The following is an 18,320-nucleotide window of genomic DNA, read 5'->3' as shown; positions in this document are numbered from 1 at the left end:
CAAATCCAGGGGTTAGCCTCTCCAGCCACCTCCTCTCAGTGTCATTTTGTGCTCACATCTTCATTCCTGTCACCGTCCCTGTCACCACCTTCCTACAGGAAATCCCCAGGCAGCTTCCAGGGACAGTTCCTCACAGCCTTTATGCTTTCAAGCTTCTCACTAAAAACCTGCTGCTCGTTTCCGAGCTTTCCCTGAACGGTGGTGATGAAAAGAAAAAATTGTTTTTGTTTTTGTTGGGAAGAGGGGGTTGCAAAAGAATATATATGTCTATATAGATAGATAGATAGATATCTATATATAGAGATATATATGTCTATATATATGTCTGTGTGTGTGTGTGTGTATCTCCATGATTCGAAACCATTATTTCCCACTAGATTTTGGGTGAGGGTGTGGGGGTGGGGAGAGGCAGTTGCTTTCCATGTACTCCTCCCCTGATATGCTTTGCTTTTATTCTCTCTTCATTTTCCCCAGTTAGCACTACCATGTAGCTAGTCATCCAAGCTAGAAATCTGTGTGGCTTCCCCGAATCTTTTTCCTTCTTCCTCTCCCTCATTCCTAACATCCACATATCACCAAATACTGTATTCTCACTTCCAAAAGTTCTCCAAGGAACCCCCTCCTCCCCACCAATACCATACTACCCAGGTTGAGGACTACATCTATTCTCATTTCTCCGCCCCATGAGTGCCACAGCCTTCCACCTGTTCTTGCTGCCATTGTTCCCGTCTCTCAATCCATCCTCCGACCTGTACCAATGATACAATTTCAAATACAACAAAAAGCACCCCCAGCAATCTGGCCCTGCTCCCTCTCCTGTTCTATCCCAGGGTGCTTCCTCCCTGACATTTTGCCCTCGAGTCGTGGCGAAGTTGTTGTGGACACCACCACGCTGTTCTTGACCTTGATGCTTATGCCATGTGGTCCCTTCTGCTGTGAATGCCCTTGCCACCTTCTCCCTGCTGTCCCTCAAGTCACACGCTGCCCTCCCCACTCTCCCCCACCTTTATTGATCTACTCACACATTAACACTTTCTTTAGGTCTCATCTTCTCTAAGAAGACTCCTGGACCCTCACTGCCTGTTATCCCAGATTAGGTCCCTCTCTCTCTTACGGGCTCCAAAAGCACTGTGCATATCCTTTATCACTGACCTTACATACTCTATCAGCTTTACCTATTTGGCCAGTTGGTGGTTCCTCAAGAGCAGAAACATCAGCACCTGACATGGCCGGTAGTACACAGTCAATACTCAGCTGAACTTTGAACCAACAGTCCACAGACACCTCAAAATCAACAAAGACAAAACTAGGCTCGCTGGCTTTACTCCCAAACTGGCTCCTCCTACTGTTTTTTTATCTACTGGAATAGCATCATCTACTTCTTTGAGCCGGAAACCTAGCTTTCTCTCCATCCCTCATTCCCCTCATCCAATCAATGACCACCTCTTCATCAGTGTCTCACATGTCCTCCCCTTCCTTGCTAACTCCAAGTTTGCTATTACAGTTGCATTGTATTATGACACTAACTGGCCTTTCTGCCTTGCTTCTTATATTTAATAATTCAGTATCTCTCAAACTTGTTGGGGAGTCTAGTCATAGTAGTTAATTAATAGCTTCTGAAACAGACAAAGTCCAAATAAACAAAGGTTTGTTTCTTGTGCATGTTACAATCCAGCAGGGATCAATAAGGAGCTTTGCTCTACTTGGCCACTGAGAGACCCAGGCTGACACAGAGGTTCTGACTTTTACAGCACCATCTAGCACTGCAATGTCTAACACAGTAGCCACAAGGAATTTGTAGCTATCGAGCGCTTGGAATGTGGCTAGACGCAGTTGAGTTGTGTTATAAGTGTCAAATACATACTAGATTTCAAATACTTAAGTTTTTTTAATGTAAAATATCTTTTGTTACTTTTTATATTGATAAATGTTAAAATGTACTTGGTTAAACATATTAAATTTATTAAAAATTCATCTATTTTTTTAATGTGCTTACAATAATTATATAATTAAAATGCGGCTAGTATTGTATTTCTGTTGGGCATATAACCAATGAAAGAAAAGAGAAGGCTAAAAACTACACATTCAGTGTTAAAGGGCCGATCTTATTGACCAGAACTCAGTCACACAGACCCAAATTAAAGCCAGTGGAAACTGGGAAATGAAATATTTCTATGGGTCCATGAAAAAGAAATGAAATGGGATTTGGTGGACACATAGCATTACTTCTGCCATCACACATATGATGAATGAAGGTTTGTGCATGACATCGTCTCACAGTCACATAATTCTAAACAGCTGAGCTGTTACACGGCCACTTCCTGGTGGAAGACGGTCTCGGGTGCAAGTAACAGTGACATTATTGTAAAAATAACCTTGAATCAATGCTAATTTTTTTTAAAATAACCTTTACAAACTTTGGCAATTAACACATTAGAAAACAACCCACATGGGACATACCTCACAACTAACAGCTGCACACCTGTGTTTCAAAATTACGCAGCAATTGTTACTCTTCCATCTCTCCCCATGTTTCAAGAGGTCCTCTCTAAAATGTAAATCTGATCACATTAATCCCCTGGTTACTCCTCAGTAACTCCTCCATACCTACAAGATAAAGTACTGCCAATTGTCTTGCATGACACAGAAGATACTCTATGACCTGGCCCAGTCCACCTCTCACAGTATTTCAACCCACCATCCTCCCTCCCTGCTACCAGTATCAATGCCATGCCTAACTGTTCTCACAATCTGGGACTTTGCTTATGCTTCCTGCTTACCTGGAATAGCCTTAGTCTTCCCATTTCTCATCACCATTAAACTGATGAAAATATCAACACATTTCTAAAAATCAGATTAAGCAAAAAGACATCTCTGGAGATGGAATTTGAGGAACTATTCTAACATGTTCCCCAGTTGATTTTGATGCATCATCTCCAGTAGCCATCCATTGACCAGCCTCTGGGAACCATTGATGGAGAACCAGCTAGAGATGCTATCTCAGAATACAGATGAAGATTAACAAAGAAATACATTGATGATAAATATAAATTGGGGCTGGGCACAGTGGCTCACACCTGTAATCCCAACTCTTTGGGAGGCCAAGACAGGAGGATCACATGAGGCCAGGAGTTCAAGACCAGCCTGGCCAACATGGTGAAATGCCGTCTCTACTAAAAATACAGAAATCAGTCGGGCATGGTGGTGCCCATCTATAATTCCAGCTACTCAGGAGGCTGAGGCACAAAAATCTCTTGAACCTGGGAGGCGGAGGTTGCAATGAGCTGAAATTGCACCACTGCATTCCAGCCTGGGTGACAGAGTGAGACTCTGTTTAAAAATATATGTATATTATATATATTATTTTTTATAGATGTTACATATTATACCATATATTTTATATAATATAATATGTTATATATTTTATAAATATATAGTATACATTTTATGTAATATATAATATATCATATATCATATACTTTATGTAATACATAATATATTATGTAATATATATTACATATTTTATGTTTTTAAATAATATACTTATATGATGTATTTTTATATATTACATATATAATTATATGTTTTATATTCTATATTATTTAAATTATATATATATATAAATTGATCTTATATAACAAAGATAGGGAGCAGAGATAAAATTATGTGAAAAACAGAAATTTCAAAGAAGAAATCTGAATAAATTAAGGAGACAATAAGGAAAGTTTTAATGGGAAAAAAAAGATTCCTGGGTTGGAAATTTATTTAAGTGCATCTGAAAACTACGTTTAGACAAATTAATTTTAAAAGATTATAACCAAAATATATTCAACAATTTTTTTAATTTTAAAAATAAAGAACATAAAAGACTCATATCCAGAAGGAATACATAAAATATCTAATCAGGAACCAAAATTATATTGACATCAGACTTTTTTACATAACACTGAAAGGTAATAAAGTAAAATTTTCAAAGCACTAAAAGGGAGAAAGTAAAGGTCAGGCAGCATCTGCTCAGGCAAGTCTTCCTTGACAACCCAATGAATGATAAATTTGTGATATTTTATTGAGTTGCACACTTATGGGTTGTGCATTTTTCTGTATGTATGTAATAGTTTAAATTCTGCTTACGTTTGACGGCTAGTTTCAGGTGTCAACTTGACTGGATTAAGGGATATCCAAATAGCTGGTGATATGGTTTGACTCTGTGTCCTCAGGCAAATCTCATCTCAAATTGTAATCCCCACGTGTCGAGGGAGAGACCTGGTGAGAGGTGATTGGATCACGGGGGTGATTTCCCCCATGCTGTATTCTCATGATAGTGAGTGAGTTCTCAAGAGATCTGATGGTTTAAAAGTTTCTGGCAGTTTCCCCTTCACTCTCTCTCCTGCTGCCATGTAAGATGTGGCTTGCTTCACCTTAGCCTTCCACCATGATTGTCAGTTTCCTGAGGCCTCCCCAACCATGCAGAACTGTGAGTCAATTCAACGTCTTTCCTTTAAAAACCACCTAGTCTCACGTAGTTCTTTATAGCAGTGTGAGAACAGACAGCTGGTAAAGCATTACATCTGAGTATGTCTGTGAATGTGTTTCCAGAAGACAGTGGCATTTAAATCATCGGACGGAGTAAAAAAGATCCACCATCATTGAATGTGGATAGGCACCATACAATCGGCTGAGGGTGCAGATAAAACAAAAAAGCAAAAGAAAGGCAAATTTGCTCTCTCTCTCTCTCTCTCTCTGCCTCCCTCTCTCCCTCTCTTCTGGAGCAGGGATACCCATCTGCTCCTTCCCTTGGACATCAGAATCCCATGTTCTCTGGCCTTCAGACTCCAAGACTTGCACCAGTGAACCCCGAGGTCTCAGCCTCACACTGAGAGTTATACTATTGACTTTCATGTTTCTCAGGCCTTGGGACTTGGACTGAGCCATGCTTGAGGCTTCTCTGGGTCTTCAGCCTCTCTGACAACTTATCATGGAACTTCTTAGCCTCTATAATTGTATGAGCCAGTTCTCCAACTCTGACAGAGAGACGAATCAAAGCTGAGAATTGAAGATGAATCAGTCGTGAGCCCTCTGTGAGCACTGAAACTGGGTCTACATTGCAATATATCTAAATAATGGTTATACATTTTTTTACATGAATCTTAAAGTCAAAGAAATTCTTTGCTAAAAAATAATATCTAAATTATAGTTTAATATTATTTAACCTATACAATATTATATAACCTATACTTTAGATATTACCATCATTTAAGTCCATACTCTAGATAATAATCATCATCTAAGTTCATAATCCAAGATTCAGTAAAGTAAGCAAAAAAATATAAGAGTGGAAAGGAGAGACAGAGTAGAAAAACACAAAATTCCTCTGCCTCAGTGGAGTAAAATCAAGTTATTGCTCCATTCTTGGCTTTGATAAGTAGACAATTTAAAAATGACCTAATGTGATAAATAGGCTAAAAATCTAAAGGTAACCATCAATATATATATATAACAAATTGGAATTCCTATAAACCTTAACACAGGATATAAAGAAACCAAACAATGCTCAAAAACCAAAACAAAAAAAAAAAAATCTGAAAAAAAAGCACAGAAAACATAAACAAGAGACAATATGAGTAAATATTTGTAATTCACCTCTTAAAGAACAGAGTCCAGCTGGGCGCGGCAGCTCACGCCTGTAATTCCAGAACTTTGGGAGGCCAAGGTGGGCAGATCACGAGGTCAGGAGATGGAGACCATCCTGGCTAACACGGTCAAACCCCGTCTCTACTAAAAATACAAAAAAAAATTAACCAGGCATGGTGGTGGGCGCCTATAGTCCCAGCTACTCAGGAGGCTGAGGCAGGAGAATGGCGTGAACCCAGGAGGCGGAGCTTGCAGTGAGCCGAGATCGCGCCACTGCACGCCAGCCTGGGTAACAGAGAGAGACTCCGTCTCAAACAAAAAAAAAAAAAGAAAAGAAAAAAAGAAAAAAGAACAGAGTCCCAAATTTGAGTACTTTTTTTTTTTTTTTTTTTTTTTTTGAGACGTAGTCTCCCTCTGTTACCCAGGCTGGAGTGCAGTGGCGTGATCTTGGCTCACCACAACCTCTACCTCCTATTTCAAGTGATTCTCCTGCCTCAGCCTCCTGAGTAGCTGGGATTACAGGCATGCACCACTACGCCTGGCTAATTTTTGTATTTTTAGTAGAGACAGGGTTTCCGCATGCTGGTCAGGCTGGTCTCCAACTCCTGACCTTGTGACCTACCCACCTCAGCTTCCCAAAGTGGTATCCTAAAAATACTGTGGTATTTTTAGATTTTTAAAAATTAAGTGCTTAGGCCAGGCACAGTGGCTCACGCCTGTAATCCCAGTGCTAAGAAATATCCCAATTTCTTAACTCCACAGTATTTTTAGATTTTTAAAGATTAAGAAATATCCCAATTTCTTAACTCCACACTATCCTTAAAATAACATAGAAAGTTTACAAGTAAAGGGATAAACAAAGAAATATATCAAGCAAATGCATACTAGCAGAAATAAAGATAACATCAATATCAGAAAACATAAATTTAGAATCATTAAATGGGAAAGAAATGTTATGCCATATTGGTAAGATTTAGATTAGCAATGAAAAAAGTTGATAAAATTTATGCACAGGATAACTTTTAAATATTTAAGTCAAAATATAGCAAAAAAAAATTTTAGTGCAGAGACACTATTATTGTTTAACATTGTGTGGAAGTCCTGCCCAGCAATAAAACAAACATTGGAGAGAAAGACACAAAATTATTATTATTTGCAGAGAATACCATTACATACCTAGAGAAAAAAAAAATGAGTTAATCAAGAGGAAAACCATTAGAGAATGCTCAGAAACTGGCTAGCTATAAAATAAATATTTTTAAATCATTCGCCTGTATAGTGGTAATAACAAGTCTAAAAACATAATGAAAAAAAATCATCCATTATGGAAAAACAAAAGCCTGAAATACCTAGAAATAGCCTTATTAAAATATGAGAGAGACGTATATAGAGAGAACTATGAAATAATGATGAATTACTATAAATAACTTGAATAAATGGTCAGAAATACATTGTTCATAGAAGGCAAGATTACATGCACAAAAAAGAAAACAGGCCGGGCGCGGTGGCTCAAGCCTGTAATCCCAGCACTTTGGGAGGCCGAGATGGGCGGATCACGAGGTCAGGAGATCGAGACCATCCTGGCTAACTCGGTGAAACCCCGTCTCTACTAAAAAAATACAAAAAACTAGCCGGGCGAGATGGCGGGCGCCTGTAGTCCCAGCTACTTGGGGGGCTGAGGCAGGAGAATGGCGTGAACCCAGGAGGCGGAGCTTGCAGTGAGCTGAGATCCGGCCACTGCACTCCAGCCTGGGCCACAGAGCCAGACTCCGTCTCGAAAAAAAAAAAAAAAAAAAAAAAAAAGAAAACAATTATTTTCTCTTTTTTTTCTTTTTTAGAAACGGTGTCTTGCTATATTGCCGAGGCTGGAGTGCAGTGGCTATTCACATCACAATCACAGCTCATTACAGCCTAGATCTTCTGGTGTCAAGCAATCCTCCTGCCTCAGCCTCCTGAGTAGCTGGGACTACAGGCACACCCCACCATGCCAATCTTCTAATCTGTTCCTATGTATAATGCAATACCAAACAAATTCTCATTGGTAAGGCTTTATGTGGTAATGTAGCAAATTTCTAAAACTCATCTGAGAAGATTTAAATCATCAGAGACCTGTCCTCAGGGAGTGAAACAGTTTAAAGTTGGCATTTTTAAAAAGTAATGAGATATGAGACTAGAACACTCAATGAACAAATTAAATAACTCGGAATATACCATAGGTGTATATGAAGAACCTAAAATATAGTAAAAGTAAACTGTCATCACAAAATGGTTTAGTGGGGAATTATTCAGTGAACAGGTTTGGGTTTCTTTATTGGTTAACTATTTGGAAGAGAAATAAAATCAAAGTAGAGCTTTCCATTACATCATGCATCCAAAAGAACTTCAGCTAGATTACAGAAGTAAGAGAGAAATCCTAAACTGGCAGAGGGGAAGCTGAGAACCAGTCCATTTTGTGCCACCAATTCTCCAAAGGCTAAGGCCCTAGCAGCACCAGGTCCTGCAGAGCAGGAGCTGGGAATACAGGGGGAAGAGGGGGATTTAGAGGGCCAGTGTGAAAGCTGTTTGAGCAACAACTTAGTCCCCAACTTTTCTTCCCAGCACTCCACTGCTAGGCAAATCCTCCTCCCAATTCCACCAGAAAATTGGCAGTTTATCTCTGAAGAGGGTAAAACAGAGGGTCTTTGGATTGGGGTCTACCAGCATGGGTGAGGGTGTGCAACCACCAAAAATGGAAGGATCAAGTGGTCATATAGATTCTGAATGCCAAGGATGATCCGACTCTCAGGCCCCTTTACTCCTCAGTTTCCAGAACTCTAACAAGACTTTTTCCTTCTGGCAAGAGGTTGAAGAATCTGATCATCCCAAAAGGAAAAGCCTAAATATATTTAGAGGGGGTTCCCCACAAACGGCCCACTCAGATCACACCATAGGGAAGCTCAGAATCCCCAAATTTCCCCACACACAGTGAGCTTCCAATCAGCTTTTATTTTAATCTTGAGCAGACCCCTAAGAAAATAGAACATGAAGACAGATACAAAAATAAACAAACAGAAAAGGGCATTAGGAGGTCAGGCGCAGTGGCTCACGCCTATAATCCCAGTACTTTGGGAGGCTGAGGCAGGTGGATCAACTGAGGTCAAGAGTTCGTGACCAGCCTGGCCAACATGGTGAGACCCCCGTCTTCACTAAAAATACAAAAATTAGCCAGGCATGGTGGTGTGCACCTGTAATCCCAGCTATTCGGGAGGCTGAGGGAGGAGAATTGCTTGAACCCAGGAGGCAGAGGTGTAGTGAGCCAAGATTGTGCCACTGCACTCCAGCCTGGCCGACAAAGTGAGACAGTGTCTCGAAAAAGAAAAAAGAAAAGAAGAGAAATGGAAAGGAAGGGGAGGGGAGGGGAGGGGGGAGAGGGAGGAGAGGGGAGAGGGGAGAGAAAGGGAAAGGGAAAGGGAAAGGGAAAGGAAAAGGGAAGGGAAGGGAAGGAAACGGCATTAGGAGGAAATAGAAAATATGCAAGAAAAAAAATCCTCAAAAATATAATTAATATCCTCAGATAGAGAAGATCCTTGAAATCAAAAAGGATACTACTTTAAAAAGGGAAATACCAAGAATAAAAAAAACAAGATTCTCTTGGAAATTAAAAACATCATAACTGAAATGAAACAGTCAATAGAATCCTGGAAGAGAAAGTTGAAAAAAATCTTCCAAAAAGTAGAGAAAGATTAAAATATGGGAAAAAAGATCAGTGGTCCTATCCAGGAAGAACTACTGTATATCAAAATAGAAAGAAAGAACAGTGAGTAATGGAGGAGAGGAAATCAGTAACTAAACACATGAAAGAAAGTTCCCAGAACTGAAGAATATGAGTTGCCAGAGAAGGACTCATCAACTATCTAAATGAAACACTCACACCAAGCCACATCTTAGTGAAATTTCAGAATACTGAAGGCAAACAGAAAATTTTACAGTCTTCTTGGGAGAAAAACAGATCAGGGCCAGGAATCAGAATACCTTCAGAATCCTCAACAGTGACCTTAGAACATAGAACAGAGTGGGAAAATGTACTCGAAATTCCAAACGAAAATTATTTCCAACATAAAACTCCAAACATGATGAAACTGTATGACGAAGGAAGAAAAAAGACATTTTCACATAAGCAGGATCTCAAATAATTTGCTTCTCATGCAACCTTTCTCACAAAACTACTTGAGGATGTGCTCCATCAAAACAAGATAGTAAACCAAGACATAGGAAGATATGAAGTACAGGAAACAGAGTCAACACAGGAAAGAGAATAAGGAATTTCCCTCCAGGATGGCAAAGGAGATCCCGGAGCGATAGCTGCACCAGGAGTCAAGAGTACCCAGTTTAGATTGGAGCCATGTGATTCAAGAGACAGACATGTTAAAGGATGTTTGAGCAACATCCCTGAAGCCATGGCATTGGTTTTGTGAATCTGAGGACAGAATGGCCAGGTAAGCCTATCCAAGGTTCTTACCTGTCCTTAGCTTCCCTTGGTTATAAGTTCATGAATTTCCTCTTATCTTCTCCTTGCCCCACTGACTGGATTCGTTAAAGGCACTCATTTCCCCTTCAACCACCAAAATGTCTGTGTAGACTTACCTTTGAAAACCGGAAATTAGGTAAGGTAGGCTCAGAAATGGAAAATGCAGAGCACCCTGCTCACTTTGACCCCATTTTGGGTAGAAATTAAGAACCTGCATTTTCAGTTAAGATAGGCTAAAGAGCTGAAGGACAGACTCAGACAGAAGTTTCTCACTCACATAATACTTCAAGTGAGGTGTTCCTAGTGCACATGTCTCCTCCATGTGGGGATTCCAGAACTCAGTCTCCTTTTCATCTCATGGATGTGGGGGAGCTGGGAAAGGAGGTCCCTGGAAGAGCAGATGCATCCCAAATACAACTTTACACTGGATTCTGGAGGCAGCCAGCCAGGTCTTCTTCACTGGCCCTGCCCCGTAGCCCTCAGGGTTCCCCCAAGTCTTCCTCATTATCTCCCCAGAAAGTGCTCTTGTAAAATCTCAAAAAAGCTGAAGCCAGACTATGAGCGAGATAAAGGAAGCAGCTTGGCTCCTGGGAGCCCCCACTAACAGTGGGAACGCTGCCGTCTCCTAACCAGCTGGGTTTGTGTTTGCCCATTTGGTTCTTCAAAACTGAGCAACATATCATTTAAGGATGCAAACATAGGTGTGATACGGCTATAAAGAAAAGCAAGGGAAAGTTGGACAGAAAAGTCAGGGTAGTGGTTCCTCCTAGACGAAAAAGAGGGAGAAAAAAGGGGCACCAGGACTTCAAGGTTCTGGCAAGGTTTCACTTCCTAACCCTCATGCTGTGGTGTCTGGTGTTTGGGTTTGTTGTTTTTCTAATTTTTAAATTATCCTTGTATATTTCAGTCATTGTTTTGCATATATGAAATACTTTAAAATTAAAAGTTTTTTAAAGTTAGGGAAGAAACCACAGAGAAAAAGAACAATAGATTTAGCTACACAAAACTGTAAATCTTCTGTATGTTAAACATTAAACAGAAAGGCTAACAACAAATTGAAAAAAATATTTGTCACAAATGCTGCAAGTGATTAATATCCAGGCTATGAACTATGAACCTGAATACTAAACACAATCCCATCTCACAGCCTTTGTGCTTTCTCCTTGCTGTTCCCTCTGCCAGGTACGCTCTTCCACTGACAGCCTGATGAGCAACTCCCTCCCTTCATTTGTGCAAATGTCTCCTTCTCAGGGAGCTACCTCTGGCTGGTCACCCTGGCACTCCCTTTCCAAATTCCCAACTTTATTTTTCTCTGCGGCATTCATGTCCTTTTCATATCTATTTAATTTTTTTATTCTGTTTTTGTCTCTCTCTCTCTCCACCAGAATGAAAGCTCTGTGCGGGCAGAAATTTTTGTCTGTTTTGTTCAATGCTGTGTCCCCAGTGCCTAGAACAGTATCTGGCACATGGTAGGTGCTCAATGAATACATGTCGAATAAATAAATGAATATGAAAAGTCCATGATAATTGATAAGACAAGCATTAAGAACACTGCTAAACGAACAAAAGATGCAAATAAACAATTTACATGACATAAGGCATCAAAATGTCTTAGAAGCACATGGATAAATATTATCACTAATAAACAAATTCACATGAAACAATCTTTTGTCTATCGAATTAGTGAAACTTGTTTTTTAACTGTAGTAAACAGTTTGGCAAGAATATGCTAAACTGAGCAATTACTCACTGCTAACAAGTATAAATGAATATAACATTCTGAAAAGCAATTTTATAACTTAATTCAAGAGTCTTAAAAGTGTTCATGCTTTCTGGCCCAGTAATTACACTTCTAGAAAGTTATTATAACAAAATAATTTAAAACATATAAAGAGAGAACCAAAACTGTGAATAAAACTTCCATAGTATTTGAAATAAGACATTGAAAAAAACAGAAAACAAATATGTAAAATGCCAACAGGAGGAATGGACAATTTTGACTTTTTCTTCATAATTTCTTATTTTGTATGAGTATCTATTTCTTCTAAAATGGGGAGTGCTATTCATGATCCAAAAATTGGCAGCTTTAAAAATAATTGCTGGTGCGGTGGCTCATGCCTTTAATCCCAGCACTTTGGGAGGCTGAGGCAGATGGATCACCTGAGGTCAAGAGCTTGAGACCAGCCTGGCCAACACAGTGAAACCGTGTCTCTATTAAAAATCTAAAAAATCTGCCAGGCATGGTTGGCGGGCACCTGTAACCCCAGCTACTGGAGAGGCTGAGTCAGGAGAATCATTTGAACTCTGGAGGTGGAAGTTGCAGTGAGCCAAAATCCTGCCATTGCACTCTAGCCTGGACAACAAAAGCATAACTCCATCTCAAATAAATAAATAAATAAATAATTGTTGTTCGGTTATTTCGATAAGTTATTTTCATTCTTAAATAAGTTATTTTCATTTTCATTCCAATGAATGGAAAAAATGAGATTATTTGAAAATGGCTCCAAGACAGAATCAACATTTGAAACCTAAAACCTCAGGTCAAAAAACAAAGAGAAAACAAAAACAGACCACTACGTCTATAGCCTATTGCATCCCCTGGTGGCAGCATACTCAAATAGAAAAACAGTAAAGTGAAAACCTAGTCAAGCTGGAAGAAAACTATATAATCTAGCAAATACTTTAAAAATAAAGCTTCATCTTCAGAAATCAGGAAGAAGATCTCATACACACAAAGCAATGCTAAAACATATGCTTTCATCTTTTTATGTTGTCAACATCAGCGCCCTAGGATTAAAGACCTGGAGCCACATATACTGTGTTCTATGTCACTATTAAGTAACCATTCATGTTGAATGACTCAACAAGTCTACTCTGAGACACAAATTTTCCAAATGGATTATTGATCAAATGAAATCATCTCCATCATTTCCCGAGCCTTGAGGTGTCTCAAGTGACAAATAAATCCAACAGGACCAAAAAAATGTTATGGTGGCAGGGCAGAGGTGGGGACACAGGAGGAAATTGGGTTCAGAAGCTTTTAAATATCAAAATACCATGAACTGAAATATTTGGATAGTAATAGTAATTTTCTACCTCTCAAATTGGGAAAGATTTTAAAATATCATTACACCCACTCTAATCAAGCTTTCACCCTGGCATTACCTCAAAACAGCTCCTGCCATCATCACCAATGACTATCATATTGCCAAATTCTACGATCATTTCTCAGTCCTCACCTTACTCTTCTCTCAGCAATGTTTGAAACCCACCAGTTCATCTTCCTTCTTCCTCTTATTTCCCAGGCTCTTATTCTATGGCTGACCTTCCTGCCAGCAAGTTTTCCTCATGTTCAAAAGCACTATGATTGAAGCATAAAAGACAAATGGAAAGATGAAATACAGAAGCCCCCCACTTATAAGCCCTTCCATATGCCAGGCGTGTTCCTTAGGTTATCATATTTAGCCGTCATGGCCTCCTTCCCTTTGTCTTCAACATCAAGAAATGCATACGATGTTCTCACGTATTTGCGGAACCTAAAAATTAAAACAATGGAACTTATGGACATAAAGAGTAAAATGATTACCAGAGGCTGAGAAGGGAAGTAGGGTGGGATGCGGGGCGGTGGGGAAGGTTAATGGGTACCCAAAAACCCAAAAAGAACAAATAAGACCTACTATTTGATAGCAAAACAGGATGACAATGGACAATAATAACTTGATTGTACATTTTCAAATAACTAAGAGTATAATTCAAGTGTTTATAACACAAAGGATAAATGATTGAAGGAATGGATACCGCATTCTCCACAATGTGATTATCACACATTGCATGCCTGTACCAAAACATCCCACATACCCCATAAATATATGCACCTACTGTGTATCCACAAAAGTTAAAAATAAAATTTTAATAAAAAACTTTAGTAAATAAATTTTGAAACAAAAAAATGGAAAAAAGAAATGCATACCTTTGATGGATTCCTGAGTTATGGACCTCACCAACCTTCCTCTCGGCCTTCGTCTTCAGGCTGCCTGGTTGGAAGGCCATATCTGCAGGCTTCTTCCAGGCTACTAGCAAGAAAGTCTGAGGAAATTTCCTGGAGGGAAAACAAAGGCCCCACCTTGAACAAATCCCAAGACCAAGGGAAATCCTTGCTTCCCGCACTTCTACAGCTGCCCCAACTCCAAGTTTGGCTCATACCCCCACCTGTGAACCCAGTGCACCTGGGTGGATTTCATGGTGGGAGGATGATCTTTTCCCTGAGTATCAATGTTTTGAGCTCTGAAAGATTCTCAAATTGTCCACCAAGAAGCCCTGTCTTATAGACCCACTGCAGGCCTGCCCTGGATAAAATTGTGAATGAGATGAAATCCAGCTTCTTTTGACCCATTCAGTGATCCTTTTCCCCAGCATTTTGTCAACTGGCTGTTGACTGCAGTTCACCTTGCTAACTGAGACCATATTTCCAAAAGGGAAATACATCAAGATATGAGGGATCTGTGGAGCTTGGGTACAGTGGCTTATGCTTATAATCCCAGCACTTTGGGAGGCCAAGGCAGGAGGATCGCTTGAGGCCAGAAGTTTGAGACCAGCCTGGGCAACATAGGGAGACTCCATCTCTACAAGTAATAAAAAATTAGCTGGCACACAACTGTAGTCCCAGCTACTCAGGAGGCAGAGGCAGAAGTATATCTTGAGCCCAGGAGTTTGAGACTACAGTGAGCTATGATCACATCACTACACTCCAGCCTGGGTGACAGAGTGACTCTGTCTCATAAAAAAAAAATAAAAGGGGTCTGTGGCCCACACTGGGAGAGGAGAACTTAAGATGAAGATGTATAAACTTCAAAGTTTGAAACTTTCAGGATAGAGTCAATGATTTACGGTGCAATGGAAAGAATATTTAAAATTCAAACTGGTTTACACAATTGTAAGACAAGTGGGAGCTGTTCCTTCATTCCAAAAGCATCCCTTTATTTACTTCTGCTCATCAAATCTTGCTTTCTATTCTCCCTGCGTCTTTTCCTCAGCTGCCTTGCAGGAGGGTTTTTGATCGTACTATGACATGAGTGGTGTACTTTAAATGTATCATCACTGCTCACACGTTTTCATTTTCAGAGTGAAATGAAGGAATTACTAAGCAATATTAGAATTACTAGAATTACTCTCATGGTGGGACATGCATCAGCAGCAGGTGAGTTAGAAAAGCAAAGAAGCCTTTTCTAAATCACCAAAAACTCGAGATAGCAGAGCATATGGTGAATACATAAACTCATTTCTGAGTTTTTCAGAGCTAATCAAAATCTGGTGTTAGCTTTAGTAATTTTGTGACTTTAGGCAAATTATATGATGTCTCTGTACCTCTATTTTACATCATAAAAATAAAAATAGCAGTAGGGAAAAAAATAAGTTTATTTTGAGAATTAATTGAGGTAACATGATAGTGCCAGGGTGTACAAAATGCTCAATAAATGTGGCTTGTTATTGTGTTTATTTATTGTATCTGCTAGGTAACTGGCTATACTATGTATAAAGTGACCAATGGGAAATTGTGACTTGCCACTAGTGTGGTGGTGAAGTATGAATAGAGAGAGGGTGACCCAACTGAGAGAGAGCTAAGATAACATCTGCTGCCTCACATTTGAATTTGATGCTGGGGTAGATTTCCTCTTCCGCTGCAAAGGCCCCTCTACCCTTCTGCCTGGATTTGCATCCCATTTGGAGGTCAGCCTGCACCATAGTTGCTGCCTTCTAATTGGCTCTAATCAAACACCAGTGCAAGGAACTGAAAAATTCAATGTAATAATGTTTTTTGCTGACTTGATGAGTTTTCTCATTCTTTCAAGTATTCATTGGGTGCTAAATCTGTGCATGTTTTATATTAGGCACTTATGGCAGTAGAAAAGAAACAAGGCCATCTCCCTAGGGTAGATAATACCTAGTATTCCTTCTCCTCCTCTTCTTTCTCTTCTTCCCCCTTCTCTCCTCCTTGTTTTTCTCCTTCTCCTCCTTATTCCAGCTTGCTTGTTTGAGATAAAAGTTCATCAAAAAAGTCAAAAGACACAGCTTCTCCAGAAGTAGGGGTGCATAAATAGGTCCATTTTACAGCTTTCCAAAGCCTTGGGCACTCTTTTGAGGGCCCATGCACATTCGACCCAATCATAAAAATGCATTCACATCCAACAATAAGCATTATTCATAAATAATTATTTTAATTGAATAAATTGCATTCATGACTAATATGATATTTGATTCTATAAAAGCAAGTAGTTTAACTTCATTTTGATGATTGTTAGCTTACTTTGGCATTTTAAATCCAATTAGTTTATTTTTCCAATTCTCAAACATGTTTTGGGGTCTGAAAAGCTTATAAACCCTGAACACTGTGCCCTAGGGCTTTAAGGACAAAACAGTTCTGGCTAACGTTGGGTTTAAATCCTAGCCCTATCTGTTATTTAACCCTGTGAGTTTGAACAAATTACTTAAGCTCTCTCAGCCTCAATCACCCAATCCATCAAGCGAACCCATTCAGACACACTTAGCAAGTGCCAAGCCCATTGCTTTTGAAACCACCTTTGCAAAAATTATAACTGAGGGCCGGGCGCGGTGGCTCAAGCCTGTAATCCCAGCACTTTGGGAGGCCGAGACGGGCGGATCACGAGGTCGGGAGATCAAGACCATCCTGGTTAACACGGTGAAACCCCGTCTCTACTAAAAAATACAAAAAACTAGCCGGGCGAGGTGGCGGGCGCCTGTAGTCCCAGCTACTCGGGAGGCTGAGGCAGGAGAATGGCGTAAACCCGGGAGGCGGAGCTTGCAGTGAGCTAAGATCCGGCCACTGCACTCCAGCCTGGGTGACAGAGCGAGACTCCGTCTCAAAAAAAAAAAAAAAAAAAAAAAATTATAACTGAGGAAATTATGACAGTGAAAGAGATCAGATCTAACCAACTCCATCTTGCTTCTAACCTTTAAGCTGTCCTTGTTTATTCCTGGGCATAGGCTAGACTAACCTTGGGAAGGAATTTAGTTTGTATTTGACTCTGAAACAAAACTGACAATAGCCCTTTCCCGAAAAAGACCCCCTTCTTGTCTTGGGACCAGTCTGCCTTTCTAGGACTAACAAATTAGCTACCAGATTAGAAATGATGGTTTAAGGGTCATGCAGCCTCTGGCTGCAAGAGTCTGAACCTCCCCAAATTGCTCTTGTGGATAACATCACTACTGTGAAACCTAAGATCAGTGCTTGAGATATTTTGCAGACCCTCACTAGATGGATCAGCTGACACCACCCAGACTGGTAATCTGGCTCAAACGGTTCTGTGTTCCCACCCAGGAACAGAGGACAGCAAGAAAACCTCACTTCAACCTACTGTGATTCCATCTCCAACCTGACCAATCAGCACTCCCCACTTCCCAAGCCCCTACCCGCCAAATTATCTTTAAAAACTCCAATCCCCAGCATGCTGGGGGAGACTGATTTGAGTAATAATAAAACTCCAGTCTCCTGCACAGCTGGCTCTATGTGAATTACCCCTTCTCCAGTGCAATTCCCCTGTCTTGATAGATCGGCTCTGTCTAGGCAGTGGACAAGGTGACCCCATGAGGCAGTTACACTTTCCATAGAGAAATAGCTCAATAAATATTTCTTTTTATTTTCTTATTCAGCGTCTACAATGTAGAGTTCCCAACCAAGTTACTCAGAGCTAAATAGATTGAGGTTGAAGTTCCAAGGCTTAATCACTAAAGTTCTCAAGAGGACTGTGTATAAGAAAAATTCTACAGGAATGACAGATTTTCTGAGAAATTCCTACTCTCACACTTCAAGCCTCAGGATTTGCATTCTGTGACAATAACAGCACAACATTATTGGAGAGCGGTACATCCTCAAACATTAATGGAGAGCAGCCATCCTCGGGATCCCAGCCTCAGGCATCTTACTTTCTTGTGTCTTTGTAGGGGGTTCTATGAGGAGACAGGAAGTGATAAGAGAAGCTTACAGGCGGACTCAGGCAGCAAGGTCTGAAACCAAATGCAAGCATCTAGGAACACCAGTGGTGGTGGAGGGCATGCAAAGAGGCAGAGAGCAGTTGGCTGCACCAACTGAACAGCTTTTCTTGGTTGTTCAAAGCAAACACAAATGACAAAATGCAGTTTACCTTTTTCTCAGATGTTACAACTG

The sequence above is a fragment of the Macaca fascicularis genome, chromosome 4 (assembly GCF_037993035.2).
Source record: "Macaca fascicularis isolate 582-1 chromosome 4, T2T-MFA8v1.1".
In the NCBI taxonomy this organism is placed as follows: Eukaryota; Metazoa; Chordata; class Mammalia; order Primates; family Cercopithecidae; genus Macaca; species Macaca fascicularis.
The sequence above is the reverse complement of the archived record's forward strand: the minus strand, read 5'-3'. Positions refer to the sequence as shown.